A 17,278-nucleotide genomic window follows, 5' to 3' on the forward strand; every position below is an offset into this window, starting at 1 on the left:
AGCCACATCTCCAGCCCCTCTACTTCAATTCTTAAGGATAGCTTTGGTGGATGTAATGATCCTGGTTGACAGTTATTTGGTTGACAATTGTTTTCTTTCAAGGTTTTGAACACATCATTCCAAGCCTTCCTGATTTACTAAGAAAACAGAAGTAATTCTGATTGGTGGCTTCCAATTATGACCTGATGTTTTTCTCTTGAGGCTTTTAAAATTCTATTCTTTTTTTTTTTTTTTTTTTTTTTTTTTTTTTTTTTTTTTTTTTTTTTTTTTTTTTGTTTCAACTTTAAATTATTTTTAATCTTTTTTTTTTTTTTTTTTTTTTAATTGATTTTTATTGTAGGTTGTTCAAAACATTACATAGTTTTTGATATATCATAATTCACACTTTGATTCAAGTGGGATATGAACTCCCATTTTTACCCCATATACAGATTGCAGAATCACATCAGTTGCACATTGATTTACATATTGCCATTCTGGAGTCTGTTGTATTCTGCTGCCTTTCCCATCCTCCGCTATCCCCCCTCCCCCCTCCCCTCCCCTCTTCTTTCTCTACCCCCTCTACTGTAATTCATTTCTCCCCCTTATATTTTCCCTCCTTTCCCCTCACTTCCTCTTGTATGTAATTTTGTATAGCCCTGAGGGTCTCCTTCCATTTACATGCAATTTCCCTTCTCTCTCCCTTTCCCTCCCACCTCTCATCCCTGTTTAATGTTAATCTTCTTCTCATGCTCTTCTTCCCTACTCTGTTCTTAGTAACTCTCCTTATATCAAAGAAGACATTTGGCATTTGTTTTTAAGGGATTGGCTAGCTTCACTTAGCATAATCTGCTCTAATGCCATCCATTTCCCTCCAAATTCTATGATTTTGTCATTTCTTAATGCAGAGTAATACTCCATTGTGTATAAATGCCACATTTTTTTTATCCATTCGTCTATTGAAGGGCATCTAGGTTGGTTCCACAGTCTTGCTATTGTGAATTGTGCTGCTATGAACATGGATGTAGCAGTGTCCCTATAGTGTGCTCTTTTTAGGTCTTTAGGGAATAGACCGAGTAGTGGAATAGCTGGATCAAATGGTGGTTCCATTCCGAGCTTTCCAAGAAATCTCCATACTGCTTTCCAAATTGGCCGCACCAATTTGCAGTCCCACCAGCAATGTACAAGAGTACCCTTTTCTCCACATCCTCGCCAGCACTTGTTGCTGTTTGACTTCCTAATGGCTGCCAATCTTACTGGAGTGAGATGGTATCTTAGGGTGGTTTTGATTTGCATTTCTCTGACTGCTAGAGATGGTGAGCATTTTTTCATATACTTGTTGATTGATTGTATGTCCTCCTCTGAGAAATTTCTGTTCAGGTCCTTGGCCCATTTGTTGATTGGGTTATTCGTTATCTCATTGTCTAATTTTTTTAGTTCTTTGTATATTCTGGATATTAGGGCTCTGTCTGAAGTGTGAGGAGTAAAGATTTGTTCCCAGGACGTAGGCTCCCTATTCACCTCTCTTATTGTTTCTTTTGCTGAGAAAAAACTTTTTAGTTTTAGTAAGTCCCATTTGTTGATTCTAGTTATTAACTGTTGTGCTATGGGTGTCCTATTGAGGAATTTGGAGCCCGACCCCACAGTATGTAGATCATAGCCAACTTTTTCTTCTATCAGACGCCATGTCTCTGATTTGATATTAAGTTCCTTGATCCACTTTGAGTTAACTTTTGTGCATGGCGAGAGAAAGGGATTCAGTTTCATTTTGTTGCATATGGATTTCCAGTTTTCCCAACACCATTTGTTGAAGATGCTATCCTTCTTCCATTTCATGCTTTTAGCCCCTTTGTCAAATATAAGATAGTTGTAGTTTTGTGGATTGGTTTCTGTGTCCTCTATTCTGTACCATTGGTCCACCTGCCTGTTTTGGTACCAGTACCATGCTGTTTTTGTTACTATTGCTCTGTAGTATAGTTTGAAGTCTGGTATAGCTATACCGCCTGATTCACATTTCCTGCTTAGAATTGTTTTTGCTATTCTGGGTCTTTTATTTTTCCATATGAATTTCATGATTGCTTTCTCTATTTCTACAAGAAATGCCGTTGGGATTTTGATTGGCATTGCATTAAACCTATAGAGAACTTTTGGTAATATCGCCATTTTGATGATGTTACTTCTACCTATCCATGAACAGGGTATATTTTTCCATCTTCTAAGATCTTCTTCTATTTCTCTCTTTAGGGTTCTGTAGTTTTCATTGTATAAGTCTTTCACCTCTTTTGTTAGGTTGATTCCCAAGTATTTTATTTTCTTTGAGGATATTGTGAATGGGGTGGTTGTCCTCATTTCCATTTCAGAGGATTTGTTGCTGATATACAGGAATGCCTTTGATTTATGCGTGTTGATCTTATAGCCTGCCACTTTGCTGAATTCATTTATTAGCTCTAATAGTTTCTTTGTAGACCCTTTTGGGTCTGCTAGGTATAGAATCATGTCATCTGCAAATAGTGATAATTTGAGTTCTTCTTTTCCTATTTTTATGCCTTTAATTTCTTTCGTCTGTCTAATTGCTCTGGCCAGTGATTCGAGAACTATGTTGAACAGAAGTGGTGAGAGAGGGCATCCCTGTCTTGTTCCAGATTTTAGAGGGAACGCCTTCAGTTTTTCTCCATTCAGAATGATGCTAGCCTGAGGCTTAGCATAGATTGCTTTTACAATGTTGAGGTATGTTCCTGTTATCCCTAGTTTTTCTAGAGTTTTGAACATAAAGGGATGCTGTACTTTGTCGAATGCTTTTTCCGCATCTATCGAGATGACCATATGGTTCTTATTTTTAAGCCTGTTGATGTGGTGAATAACATTTATTGATTTCCGTATATTGAACCAACCTTGCATCCCAGGGATAAATCCTACCTGATCATGGTGCACAATTTTTTTGATATGTTTTTGTATCCGGTTCGCCAGAAGTTTATTGAGGATTTTTGCATCTAGGTTCATTAGAGATATTGGTCTGTAGTTTTCTTTCTTTGAAGTGTCTTTGTCTGGTTTAGGAATCAGGGTGATGTTGGCCTCATAGAATGAATTTGGAAGTTCTCCCTCTTTTTCTATTTCCTTAAATAGCTTGAAAAGTATTGGTGTTAATTCCTCTTTAAAGGTTTTGAAAAACTCTGCTGTATACCCATCCGGTCCTGGGCTTTTCTTAGTTGGTAGTCTTTTGATGGTATCTTCTATTTCCTCAATTGATATTGGTCTGTTTAGGTTGTCAATATCCTCCTGGCTCAATCTGGGCAAATCATATGACTTAAGAAATTTATCGATGCCTTCACTATCTTCTATTTTATTGGAGTATAAGGATTCAAAATAATTTCTGATAATCTTCTGTATTTCTGAAGTGTCTGTTGTGATATTGCCTTTTTCATCCCGTATGCTGGTAATTTGAGTTCTCTCTCTTCTTCTCTTTGTTAGCGTGGCTAAGGGTCTGTCGATTTTATTTATTTTTTCAAAGAACCAACTTTTAGTTTTGTCAATTTTTTCAATTGTTTCTTTCGTTTCGATTTCATTAATTTCAGCTCTGATTTTAATTATTTCTTGTCTTCTACTTCTTTTGCTGTTGTTTTGCTCTTCTTTTTCTAGGATTTTGAGTTGAAGTATTAGATCATTTATTTGTTGGTTTTTTCTTTTTTTAAGGAATGAACTCCAAGCAATAAATTTTCCTCTTAGAACTGCTTTCAATGTGTCCCATAGATTCCGATATGTTGTGTCTGTGTTTTCATTTATCTCTAAGAATTTTTTAATTTCCTCCTTGATGTCTTCTATAACCCATTGATCATTCAGTAACCTATTGTTCATTCTCCAAGTGATGCATGATTTTTCCTTACTTCTTTTATCGTTGATTTTCAATTTCATTCCATTATGATCAGATAATATGCATGGTATTATCTCTACTCCTTTATATTGTCTAAGAGTTGCCCTGTGACATAATATATGATCTATTTTTGAGAAGGATCCATGTGCTGCTGAGAAAAAAGTGTAACTGCTTGATGTTGGGTGGTATATTCTATATATGTCAATTAAGTCTAGGTTATTAATTGTGTTATTGAGCTCTATAGTTTCCTTATTCAACTTTTGTTTGGAAGATCTGTCCAGTGGTGAGAGAGGTGTGTTGAAGTCTCCCATGATTATTGTATGGTGGTCTATTAGACTCTTGAACTTGAGAAGAGTTTGTTTGATGAACATAGCTGCACCATTGTTTGGGGCATATATATTTATGATTGTTATGTCTTGTTGGTGTATGGTTCCCTTGAGAAGTATGTAGTGTCCCTCTTCATCCCTTTTGATTAACTTTGGCTTGAAATCTATTTTATTTGAAATGAGTATGGACACTCCTGCTTGTTTGCGAAGTCCATATGAGTGATATGATTTTTCCCAACCTTTCATCTTCAGTCTATGTATGTCTTTTCCTATCAGATGTGTCTCCTGAAGGCAGCATATTGTTGGGTCTTGTTTAGTGATCCATTCTGCTAGCCTGTGTCTCTTAATTGGTGAGTTTAAGCCATTAACATTTAGAGTTATTATTGAGATATGGTTTGTTCTTCCAGCCATATTTGTTTATTTATGTTACTAAACATGGTTTGTTTTCCTCTTTGATTATTCCCCCCCACCTTTACTGTACTACCTCCCGCTGTTGGTTTTCATTGATATTTTCCATTTCCTCTTCCTGTAATATTTTGCCGAGGATGTTTTGAAGAGCTGGTTTTCTAGCTGCAAATTCTTTTAACTTTTGTTTATCATGAAAGGTTTTAATTTCATCTTCCATCCTGAAGCTTAATTTCGCGGGATACACAATTCTTGGTTGGAACCCCTTTTCTTTCAACGTTTGAAATATGTTATTCCAGGATCTTCTAGCTTTCAGAGTCTGTGTTGAAAGATCAGCTGTTATCCTGATTGGTTTACCCCTAAATGTAATCTGCTTCCTTTCTCTTGTAGCTTTTAAAATTCTCTCCTTATTCTGTATGTTGGGCATCTTCATTATAATGTGTCTAGGTGTGGCTCTCTTATGATTTTGCACATTCGGCGTCCTGTAGGCTTCTAGGATTTGGGATTCTGTCTCATTCTTCAAGTCTGGGAAGTTTTCTCGTATTATTTCGTTGAATAGATTGGTCATTCCTTTGGTTTGGACCTCAATACCTTCCTGTATCCCCATGACCCTTAAGTTGGGTCTCTTTATGTTATCCCATATTTCTTGAATGTTCTGCTCATGGTTTCTTAACAGCTTTGCTGAGCTGTCTATGTTCTTCTCCAGTTGAAATACTTTGTCTTCATTGTCTGATGTTCTATCTTCTAAGTGTTCTACTCTGCTGGTAGTATTCTCAATTGAGTTTTTAAGTTGGTTTATTGTTTCCTGCATTTCCAGGATTTCTGTTTGTTTGTTTTTTATAACCTCTATCTCCCTGTATAATTGATCTTTTGCTTCTTGGATTTGTTTGTGTAATTTATTGTCGAAGTGGTCGAAGTGGTCTTTCATTGTCTGATTTTGCTGTCTAATGTCTTCTTTGAGACTCCAGATCATCTGAAGCATGTATATCCTGAATTCTTTATCTGACATTCCATCTGCTGCAGATATTACCTCTTCTAAAGTTGAGTTGACCTGCATTGCTTGTGGTCCTTTCTTTCCTTGTCTTTTCATACTGATCGCGTTTCTTTCTTCTGGTAGCCACGCCCCCGTATCTGGTGCAAGAGACCTCAGTCGTCAGCACTGGTGGGTGCTGTAGCTGGGAGACCCGCGCCGCGCGGCTCCCGCCGGCTCCTGCGTCAGCGCCGCCTCAGCTCCCGCCGGTTCCCGTGCCGCTGCCACGGTTCCCGCCAGCTCCGTCCGGCTCCCTCGCCGCTCCTGCTAATTTAGAGTCCGCTGGGAAGGAATCTCTTTGGCCGATCTTTGGTGACTTCCCCTCTCTGCTATGGCGGGCCCCTGGCTCCTTGCAGGAGTGACCGAAGGGAGAGGTGGAACTGGCTTGTCTCTGGTCTGATATAATCTCTGGTTTTAGATCCCAGTTCGCTAATTCATAGAGGCTTGGTTAGATTTCCTTCCCATCCTCTCAAGGTGGGGAGCCCTTTCCTGGGTGGGCAGGGCCGTTAGCAGAGCCGGAAGGGCACGTGCCTTCTGTCGGGCCAGGCGGGGACCCTTCTGGCTGCGCTGGGCCGCCGGGGGCTCCCTCAGCGCCAGGCAGATGGCGCCCGCGTGGCTAAGAGCCGGGTGGGGTAACCCTTCGCAGAGCGGGCGGGCCGCCAGGAGTGCCGGGATGGTGGGAGCTGTCTGCCGGCCGGGCAGGGACCCTTCTCGACGAGCAGGGCCGCTGGGGGCGCTTGTAAAGCCGGGCGGCTGCCGCCGCGTGTCTAAGACCCAGGCGGGCGGGGTGGCTGTTTGCAGGGCAAGAGCGGGACCGGCAGGGTAGCCGGGATGGCGGAAACTGTCTGCCGGCAGGGCGGGGACCCTTCTCGCCAAGCAGGGTCGCCGGGGGCGCTTGTAAAGCCGGGCGGCTGCAGCCTCGTGGCTAAGAACCAAGCGGGCGGGGTGGCTGCTTGCCGAACAAGAGCGGAATGGCGGGAGCTGTCTGCCGGCAGGGCGGGGACCCTTCTCGCCGAGCAGGGTCGCCGGGGGCGCTTGTAAAGCCGGGCGGCTGCAGCCTCGTGGCTAAGAACCAAGCGGGCGGGGTGGCTGCTTGCAGAACAAGAGCGGAATGGCGGGAGCTGTCTGCCGGCAGGGCGGGGACCCTTCTCGCCGAGCAGGGTCGCCGGGGGCGCTTGTAAAGCCGGGCGGCTGCAGCCTCGTGGCTAAGAACCAAGCGGGCGGGGTGGCTGCTTGCCGAACAAGAGCGGAATGGCGGGAGCTGTCTGCCGGCAGGGCGGGGACCCTTCTCGCCGAGCAGGGTCGCCGGGGGCGCTTGTAAAGCCGGGCGGCTGCAGCCTCGTGGCTAAGAACCAAGCGGGCGGGGTGGCTGCTTGCAGAACAAGAGCGGAATGGCGGGAGCTGTCTGCCGGCAGGGCGGGGACCCTTCTCGCCGAGCAGGGCCGCCGGGGGTGCTTGTAAAGCCGGGTGGCTGCAGCGGCGTGGCTAAGAACCAGCCGGGTGGGGTGGCTGTTCGCCGAGCGAAAGCAGGGCCGCCAGGGTAGCCGGGATGGCGGGCGCTGTCTGCTGGCTGGGCGGGGACCCTTCTGCCGCGCTGCTCTGGGCCGCCTGCCGCTTGCAGAAGCGGCGGGTGGCCGCGGGATTGGACTCTGAGCCCGCGCTGCCAGTCAAGTTTCACTTGTCTGGGGCAAACTGTCACGTCTAATAAACTTACTAATTCTCGGCAGGTCTCCTTTCAACGGAATTTTGCTAGAAGATCCTCAGTAGGTAGAATGTAGCTGTTTTAATTGGTGTTTCTGATCCCGTTAATGTGGAGATATTGAAAGTGCAGCTTCCTCGCCGGCCGCCCTTCCTAGAAGATTCCTGTAAGGAAAATGTGCTTTCCTGCCTGGACGGAGGTGGACCTCGTAAGCAGCCACCTCTGCAGCCAAACGGCTCTCGGGAGCAGGCTGCGCCCGCACCGCCTTCCCGCAGCTCCCACCAGTCTTCAGTGCAGAGACCAAAGTCCGAGTCCACCCTCGGGAACCAGACGTTAGCGTGCGCCAGCGGTCCCCAACGTCCACCGGTGTCTCCACCTCTAAAATTCTATTCTTGTTCTGTTTGTTAGTCATTTTAATTATTATGTGTCATGGAGAGGATCTTTTTTGATCTTCTCTGTATGGGGTTATGAATGCCTCCTGTATCTGGATTCCATCTCATTCTTAAGATTTTGAAGTTTTCTATTATCTCCCTGAAGAAACAATATCCATGCCATTAGCCTGTATCTCACAATCCTCTTCAATTCCAATGCATCTTAATTTTGCAATCTTAATGTTTCCCTGAGTCTTGTATATTCTGGTCATGGTTATTTACCTTCCTTTCTTAAATATGATCTAAATGTTCAAGGTTAGCCACTTTGTTTTCCAGCTCTGAGTTCTATCTTTAGCATGTTCTACTCTATTGGAAATCTATTGGCCTTTTTTAGTTGTTTTTCATTTTTAAGACTTCTGCTTGGTTCTTTTTCATATCTCTAGCTCCTTATTGAATTTCTCATTTATATCCTATATTGACCTCATTAATTCATTCAGGAGTTTTTTTGTATTTTCTGGAAATTCATTGATCATTTTTATCATCATTCTTTTGAATTATTTCATCCACTTCAGTACTTTTTCTGGTGAATGATAAATTTTAGGAAGCCACATATTACCTTGTTTTTCATATTTCTTTGTATCCTTGTGCTGGATTGTATGCATCTGTTAGGATAGAATTTTCTTATACTCTTATTTGTTAACCTGCTTAGGGCCCAGTCTTCTCTTGCTAAAATATTCTGTACTATAATGTTGATGTGAATTTTTCCATTTCCAAATGGGCTTTGAGGTACAGTTTCCCTGAAAGTTCTTTGGTGATGATTAGTGTATTTTGATACAGTTTATATTGTGTCAGAGCTTGAGGATTCCATTTTCCAAACAGGTCTCAAAAGAGAGGTGTTCTTTTTGTAGATCTTCCAATTGTGTTGTATATAGTGGAATACAACCTCTATGACTGCTTTTCTTCATTTCACATTTCTATATATTTAAAAGGCAATGAAAGTTATATAGATTGAGACCCTTCAAGAGTATGGTTTCCACAGCCTTGTATTAATTCTCTGTTTTTGTTGAAAGAATGGATGTCTATGAGTGGGATCTGTGGATGGTCCTCATAGACATTGCCACTTGAAATATGGTCATTAATTTGAAGTTTTTGTCTCTTTTATTTTTATTTTAAAGTATCATTGAAGTTTGAGCATGGTTGGTTTGTTTGGAGAGAAAGGTATATTGCCTCTTGACTGGGTTTAGCTTAACAGAAGAATCTCTATTCTGTGAACTTGTAGTGTGCCACTAGATTCCCAGGACCTCACAGAAAAAGGGAGAAACAAACAATATCAACAACAGAAGCAAACCATACTCAGCATTAAAATAAATGTCCAGTGTCTATGGAACCTACAACACCAATTGTTACAAAAATAAGAATGGTGGTGTCAGCAATTGCCAAAAGCAAAAATAATAAATAGCCATGAACTAGATCTGGCATTAAAGTAAACAGCGCAAGTATCAACTACATCATCCACAGTACTAACAACTGCAACAGCATGAATGGTGGTGATAGGAGTTATATAAAACAAACAGTTCTAAAAATTGGTAAAAATATAGAAACTGCCAGCTTTCTCCATTGGAATGTGACTTTACCTATTATATCTCCAACTTTAATGAGTCCCCTCAATCTCCACTCTCAGACTGCTGGAGGCACCACATTTGCACCTACAAAGCACACCTGATTCCAGTGTTTCCCCTAAATCCACAAACAGTAATCAGACTGTGGTACTGATCTTCAATAAACCTCACACCCAGCCCAGGGAGAGCCTCCTCCTTACTCCAAGGCCTCAAGGAGGGGACTCCTTATTTTACTCCATCACTTATTCCCTCAGCAAATGATCATGGAGCTTGTTAGGTACTGGACCCTGTTGAGGCCACAGAGAAAAGGAAGGCATTGTCCTTGATCTTCAGGACAACTATTTCCAAAATATTTCCACAGAAGCAACAGGAAACTAAGCAGAGACCTGAGAGAACAGGAAGTAAGGAGCCCCTGCCCAGGGGGTTAGGAGGAGCTACCTGCAGAGGTTATATAGAGGATTTACCTAAGGAAGAAGCTGGGCTCCTAATCACCACAGACCTCTTAGAAGGCTAGGGTTCGCTGGGTGCGGTGGCACATGCCTGTAATCCTGGTGGCTCAGGAGGCTGAGGTAGGAGGATCATGAGTTCAAAGCCAGCCTGAGCAATTTATCAAGGCTCTAAGCAACTTAGTGGGACCCTATCTCTAAATAAAATAGAAAAATGGGGATGTGTGGATGAATCTCTGCGACTGCGTGCCCCTGAGTTCAATCCTCAGTACCAAAAAAAAAAAAAAAGCCTAGATGTTCATGCAATGAGGGAGTTTTGTTGTCGACTCCCTAGAAGACAGCCTGTGCCAGAGCATGACCAGATGTGAGCTGGAGGAGCCTCACAGCCAGCCCTTTTCTGTCTCCTTCTACAGAGGAGTACAGAGGTGTCACCTGAGCAGAATCCAGAGTACAAATGAACACACTGCAGTTCAGGCCTGGAACAGGGCTAGGAGTTTAGGGCCAATATGGATGACATGAGCCATTATTGACTCCTTGTTATTCACTACTTTAGAAGCCTTCCTCTTTGGTATCTAAAATGACACTCTAGCAAGGGGGCACCTGGATTTGAACCAGGGACCTCTTGATCTGCAGTCAAATGCTCTACCCCTGAGCTATACCCCCTACTACTTATGAGTGTGTAATAAGCACTCTAAACCTGGATGGTCACACCCTGGATTTCTCCACCTTCAAATGTGCACTTGCTAGTATGCTACCATCATACACGTCCTACTAGGCCACACAATCATCTTTTGGGTTATTCTAGCCTACATGGCTTTCATTCCAAAGCCCCAATTCCATGATCCAACATGTTGACCCCAACTTTAGGATCATGTCTTCCTTCCATGGTATAGAGAAGAGGAAGAGAAGAGACAAGCCTCTCCCTGTAAGACGTTCTGATCTAATTGGTCCGGGGTGGGGCCTGGGAAATGACACTTTTATAGACTCCTCAAATGATTCTAATTTATATTGGCAGTTAAGAACAGGGTAAAGAACAGTCCACAGTAAAGCCTCAGCATTTGCTGGTTGTGATAAAAATGTTTATCCTGGTGGGTACTAAAGAAGTTGAAATTTCAGGGGTCTGTTAGAATAGGTCAAAAACAGGAATAAGAAGTGAGCACCAGGATTTGAACTAGGGACCTCCTGATCTGTAGTCAAATGCCCTTCCCCCAAGCTATACACCCTCCTACTCCTATGAGGCTTCATTATTTCTTTCACTCCTACAGACACACCCCGACCTCCTGTAATTTATTAGTCACTGCTTCAAGATGGGAGCTCTTGCAGCTGCCAGGCCTGGTACAGAGGAAACTCATCACCCTGCTGCCTACAACAGACAGTCTTGCCTTCTCAAAAGCCCTCAGCCTGTGTCCTCCCAGCCTCAGGGCCAGGTGCAGACTACAGCCTGGAGAAGCATTGGCTGCTAGCATGGCCCTCACATCTAATGCCAGGGACCTCATGGTAGGCCCCCACAAACACAAACTCCAGAGATTGAGGTGTCTGCTCTGACACACTTAGGCCCCTCCCAGTTGGGCCTGACTCTCCTGGTCCAATACTCAGTTCAGGGCACTTTCTACAAAACTACAATCTAAGAAAGAAGATTCAGTTAATATAGATGTAGAATGATACAGAATGAGCCTCTTCAGGAAATAATCAGAAGTATGTACAGGAATCCTTGAAGCATTAAAGAACTGATACCAATACAGCTCAAGGACCAGGACATGCTCTCAGAAGCAAGGTGACATGGATGCCAAAGCTTGGACTCTGAAGCCAGACAGCCTGAGTTCAAGTCCTGGGACAGATCACTTCTCCTCCCTGTGACCCAGCTTCAAACCTGTAAAATGTGTATAATAAGAGTACGCACTTGACAGGTTGTTGTATAGCATAGATGACTTAATCCATGTATTGCACTTCAAATAGCACTGGCACATGCTAAGTTCTACATACTGTTTGCTGAACAAATAGACTTACCAGGAATCAGCACCATTCACTGAGTCAAGAAGAATAACACTGGAACTCACCCTGCAAAGACCCCACATATGAAGCTGTTAGAATAAATCAGCATTTTACATAAAAGAGGAAAATAGAAATTGAATTGAGGAGGAAAGACTACCAAAATGAACACAGATATAGTTTGAATGAATCAAATGAGACATTCAAGAAATGAAAATGTAATTGACATGTTTTCCTTTTAATTTACTTTTTTAAATATTTTTATTTATTTTTTAGTTATAGGTGGACACAATTGCTTTATTTTTTTATTTTATGTGATGCTGAGGATCAATCCCAGTGTCTCACACATGGTAGGCGAGCGCACTACCTCTGAGCCACAACCCCAGCCCTTAATTTACTTTTATTGAAGTATAGTTTATACAATAAAGTGTGCAAATCTTTATGTACTACTGGATGGATTTTTACATATGCACACGTGTAACCACCTGAATAAGACACAGTCTCTAGCACTCAGAGGCTCCTGTGAACTCCCTCCTTATTATTTCCTCCTCCAAGACTATCAGTGTGGATGATTTGGCCTGCTCTGGAGCTGCGTCTACATGGAATCAAACATTAGCTATTCTTTTGAGTCTGGCTTCTTTCGCCCAACCTCATGTCAATTAGAGTCACCCACATTTGTCCACTATGGCAATAATTTGTTATTTTTAACTCCTGTTTATTATTCTGTGTTATGATAAAACACCATTTATTCATGTATCTACTATAGATAGAAATTTCATCTGTATCCAGTGTGGAACTGTTTTAGTCAGCTTTTCCTCTCTTTCACCAAAAGATCCAACAAGAAAAATTTAGAAGAGGAAAAGTTTATTTCGGCTATGGTTTCTGAGTTGGTCAGCCAACTCCATTCCTCTGGGCCCAAAGTGAGGCAGAACATCATGGGGTGTGGTGTAGTACAGGGAAGCAGCTCAGGACATCACAATCAGGGAGCAGAGAGAGAACACCACTCACCGGGGGCAAAATATAAACCCCAAAGGTACACTTCCCTCAGTCACACCCTACCTCCCCAGTTACCACCCAGCTAATCCATACCGTAGATTAATCCACTGATTGGTTAATGCTCTCCCAATCTAATCATTCCACCTCTCAACATTCTTTCATATATTACACATGAGCTTTGGGGGGACACCTGATAGCTATACTGTAACAGGGGCTATGAGGAAAGTGCTGCTGTGAGCATTCTTGTGTATTCATAGACAATCTCTGAGGTCTATATCTAGGAATACAGTAAGGAACAGGGTACTCATATTGCTAAGTAATAGGGTACTCATATTTTTTACATTAAAAATCCAGAGAGGTGTCTAAATTGGTTATACTGGATTCCACTACCACCACTAGGTTGAGTATTGCTGTGTCTATACATCCTCATCAAGTCGTGGAATTATTAGTTTTTCCTGTTTCAACTGTTCTACTGAGACTACAGTGACATCTCCCTGGCAAGCAACGATATTTGACATCTTTCCATATGCTTAATAGAGAAAAGGTTTATTTTGCCTCATAGCTTCATAGGTTCAGCCCATGGTGCACTAATTCAATTGCTCTGAACCCACAGTGAGACAGAACATCATGGTGGAACAGTGTGGTGGAGAAGTACTGCTCCCTACATAGAGGCCAGGAAGCAAAAAGAGAGGGGAAGGGACCACAGGGAGGATAAACCCTTCCAGAGTAACCCCCACAGTGATCACCTCCTCCAGCCATGCCCCATCTGCCGACGGCTACCACCCAGTCAGTCCATTCAACCCAGGACGGATTGATTAGGGTACAGTTCTTATGATCTAATCATTTTAGGGACTTTCAGGGGATACATCATATCTAACCAAAACAAGCCACACCTTGTCCCCAAAAATTTATGTCCGCCTCAAAGTAAAAAAAGCTTCCGATAGTCTTAACAGTTCCAGAATTGCCCAAAACTCCAAATCCAAAGTCTTCTCTGAGACTTAAAGCAAACTCTTGGCTATGAGCCCCTGTAAAAAATCAAAATCAAGGAATACAATCACCCAGAGTAAACATCTCATTCCAAAAGGAAGAAATAGGAACATACAAAGAAGGGATGAGATCAAAGTCAGGCCAAACTCTAGCCAGGATTTTTGGTTACTTTTTATTCTCCCAACGTTTTTGTGTAAGACTTGCACTATTTCTTTCTAAAACATTTAGTATAAACGAATGGAAGCTACAATCTAGAGTTTTTGCTATTTTATGACAAAAAAGATAACATTATGATTTCAATTTCAATCTTCAACAGTTAAGATTATTCATTCTTTCTATTTCTTCTTGTGTTGATCCAACAAGAGCAATTCGGAGGAGGAAAAGTTTATTTCAGCTATGGTTTCTGAGTTGGTCAGCCAACTCCATTCCTCTGGGTCCAACGTGAGGCAGAACATCATGGGGTGTGGTGTAGTACAGGGAAGCAGCTCAGGACATCACAATCAGGGAAGCGAGAGAGCACCACTCACCAGGGGCAAAATATAAACCCCAAAGGCACACTACAGTGACTTATTTCCCTCAGTCACACCCTACCCCCCAGTTACCACCCAGCTAATCCATACAGTAGATTAATCCACTAATAGCCACAGGATGTACACAAAGATCAAAGTATACGTGAATGGGATTAATTGGGAAGCAGTTGCAAACTGTGCGTCATGGCATCTACAATTCCATGGCTCTCCCTTTATTTCAAGAAAATATGTTCTTGGACTGAACAGAGTTAGACACATCCTAACAAGTCGGCCAGAAGATACATACCGCATCCTGTACTTAGAGGCAAGTTTGGAAGGACCGCATAACAGTAGAAGACTTCTGGGGAAGAAAAGGCCTATCAATAGACAAGACAGTGTGAAGCTTTGCCATCAACTCTTAGGAAGTAGATATGCTGGGACCTACATAGCTCTGATACTGTATTTTCCATTGAACAAGATCAGTTCTGCTAAAACTAACTAAAACAAATTGGTGAGAAGGCAGAGAGAAGCAAGACCACCAAGCAAAGAGTTTCTCTGTCTTCATGCAAATTATATTTTTCTAAAAATCTTTCTATGCCATCTAATATTACAGTTTATAGGCAAAACTGGCCTGTAATATCCTTGTACCATCATTTTAACATCATTGGAAACTATGCTAATGTATCCTTTCTAAAGAATGTCATGTTGGACTACCAGTATTTTCTTTTTTCACTTTGTTCTGAATTAGCATTCTTATTTGCTTCAAAGAACGGCTTTTGTTTCATTGATCGTATCTTTATTTTCTATTACCTTAATTTATGTTTTCATTAATGAATCTTTAATACTTTCTTCATTATTCTTTCCTAGGATTTAGTTTTACCATTCCATTTAAAATTTTTTTGAGATAAATTCTTAGTTTGTTAATTGTCACTCGATTCACATTATTATAGATGAATTAAGGCTATAAATTGTCCTCTAACTACTGCTATTGCTGCAACTCACAAGTTGTAATATCTAGTATTTTCACCACCATCAGTTAGTACAAAATATTTCCTAATGCCTAGTATAATTTCTTCTTTGATCCATAGATTATATAGAAATGTAATTTTTAGCTTTTAAACACATGAGAATTTTATAAATTTTGTTGTATTTTGTAATTATTTGATGTTATTGATTTCCAGTTTAATTTTATTTTTATTTATTTATTTATTTTGTGATGCTGGGGATTGAACCCAGGGCCTTGTGCATGCAAGGCAAGCACTCTACCAACTGAGCTATATACCCAGCCCCAGTTTAATTTTATTTTGATCAGAAAATAATCTTTATGATTTTAATACTCTGGATATTCTAAGTTGCTTTATGGTTCAGTATAGTTATTTTATCAATACTTCATGTGCACTTGAAAAAATGCATATTTTGCAGTTAAGTGCAAGAGTCTTTACATTTCAATTAGGTCAAGTTTATTAATAATGTTGTTAAATATTTGGTATCACTTCACAAGACAGTTTTTAAGTCTTCTCATATAAGGGATCCAATGAAGATTTGTCTATTTCTCCATTTTAGTTTGATTTGCCTCTGTTCAGTGTGTTTTGGGGCTGTAATTAGGTTTACCAAAATCAGAATTGCTGTTTCTTCATGGTGAGTTGACCTTTTTAACAATACAGAAAGACTCTTTCTCTTCTAAGTGTTAGTCAGCTTTCTATTAATAAATAAATGCCTGAGATCACCAATTTTATTTTAAAAAGTTATTCAGGCTCATAGTTTTGTAGCTTCAGTCCCTGGCCACTAGGCCTTCTTGCCTTTGGACCCATAGCCAGGCAGCAAGGAACGCTTAGCAGAGGAAAATCACTTACCTCATGGCTGAGACATGACAAAAGAGGGGAAGAGGATGGGGCTGGGGTCAGGCTATCCCCTTCAAGGACATACCCCACTGAAGGAGAGCCTCTCACTAGGCCCACCTCTTAGTTTCCACCAGCTTCTAATAGCACCATTCTGAGGACTAAGCCTTTAATGAGAGGTTTTCAGGGATGTTCCAGATTCAGACTATAGCACTTAGTAAAGCTTTTTTGCCTCAAAATCTATTTTGTCTACTATTAATGAAGCTACACTGCATGGCACCTGCATCTGTCTTTTTATTTTTAACATGTCTGTAACCTTGTTGTAGATGTGTTTTCAGTGAACAAGACACAGATGGTTGATTTTTATTTTTTTAAACCAGCAAAATTCTTTTACCTGGTACATTTATGTTGGCGTATTTGGCATTGTTTTCAAGTGCTTTAAATACACACACACACACACACACACACACACACAATAAAGCAATATTATCATTAGCAGTATTGTTCTGATTCATAAAATAAGACACTACAGAAGTTGGTCAACTTATCAGAGGTGATCAGACTCATTCACCCAGTCACCATCCTGGAGGTTCTGCTTGGAATCAAAATCAGACATCCCAAGGAAGCTTTGGAGGTCTTCCTATTGCTGCCAGATGTGGGCAAGGTGCAACTCGTCCTCAGAACCCTGAGTACAGCACACTGCTGGCACCTGCTCAGCAAATGACGTTCAGGGATCAGTGACTGTAACTGAGTAACCCTCCTGACATCCACAGCCTCCCTCAGGTCTCCACCTCCTGACTGTGTTTGTCCTTGTTAGCTTAGTCTCAGCCCTGTCCCCCATCCTAGACTGCCAGTTAGGGACCCAGGAATGCAGAAACACATCTCATTACTCAGTGGCCAGCTCTGGGCCAAACAAAGCACCATTTCTTTCTGTGAGCATGGGATGAAGGTGGGGTGTGCAGGGGTGAAAGAGAAGGAGAAGGACAGGGTGGTGGGAAGGGTACTCCAGGTGGCTTCTGAAACCTACTGTGTGTGCACTGCGCTCATGAGGCAGGAGATTTCAAGTCAAAGTGGCCTTTGGGCTCTTGGCTGATTATAGTGGAGTTGCGGATGTAGGCAGGCATGAAATGGATATCAGGATTATATAGTGTCAGGGACTAGAAGGAAATTCTCCTTCAAAGAATAGCCTGACAGCCCCCTGGGAGACATCCTGCCT

At 41.9% G+C, this 17,278-nt stretch overlaps 1 protein-coding gene and 1 non-coding gene across 2 annotated transcripts in view; one reads left to right on the forward strand and one right to left on the reverse strand.

Annotated features, from left to right (window-relative positions):
• Nucleotides 1–17,278, forward strand: part of Znf777 (zinc finger protein 777) — a 217,206-nt gene that overhangs the window by 72,318 nt on the left and 127,610 nt on the right. The gene's annotated exons all lie outside the window — the stretch shown is intronic.
• Trnac-gca (transfer RNA cysteine (anticodon GCA)) lies at nucleotides 10,335–10,406 on the reverse strand. The gene has a single exon. It is a non-coding gene; the product is annotated as a tRNA-Cys (tRNA).

The sequence above is a fragment of the Callospermophilus lateralis genome, chromosome 1 (genome assembly GCF_048772815.1).
Source record: "Callospermophilus lateralis isolate mCalLat2 chromosome 1, mCalLat2.hap1, whole genome shotgun sequence".
Taxonomy (NCBI): Eukaryota; Metazoa; Chordata; class Mammalia; order Rodentia; family Sciuridae; genus Callospermophilus; species Callospermophilus lateralis.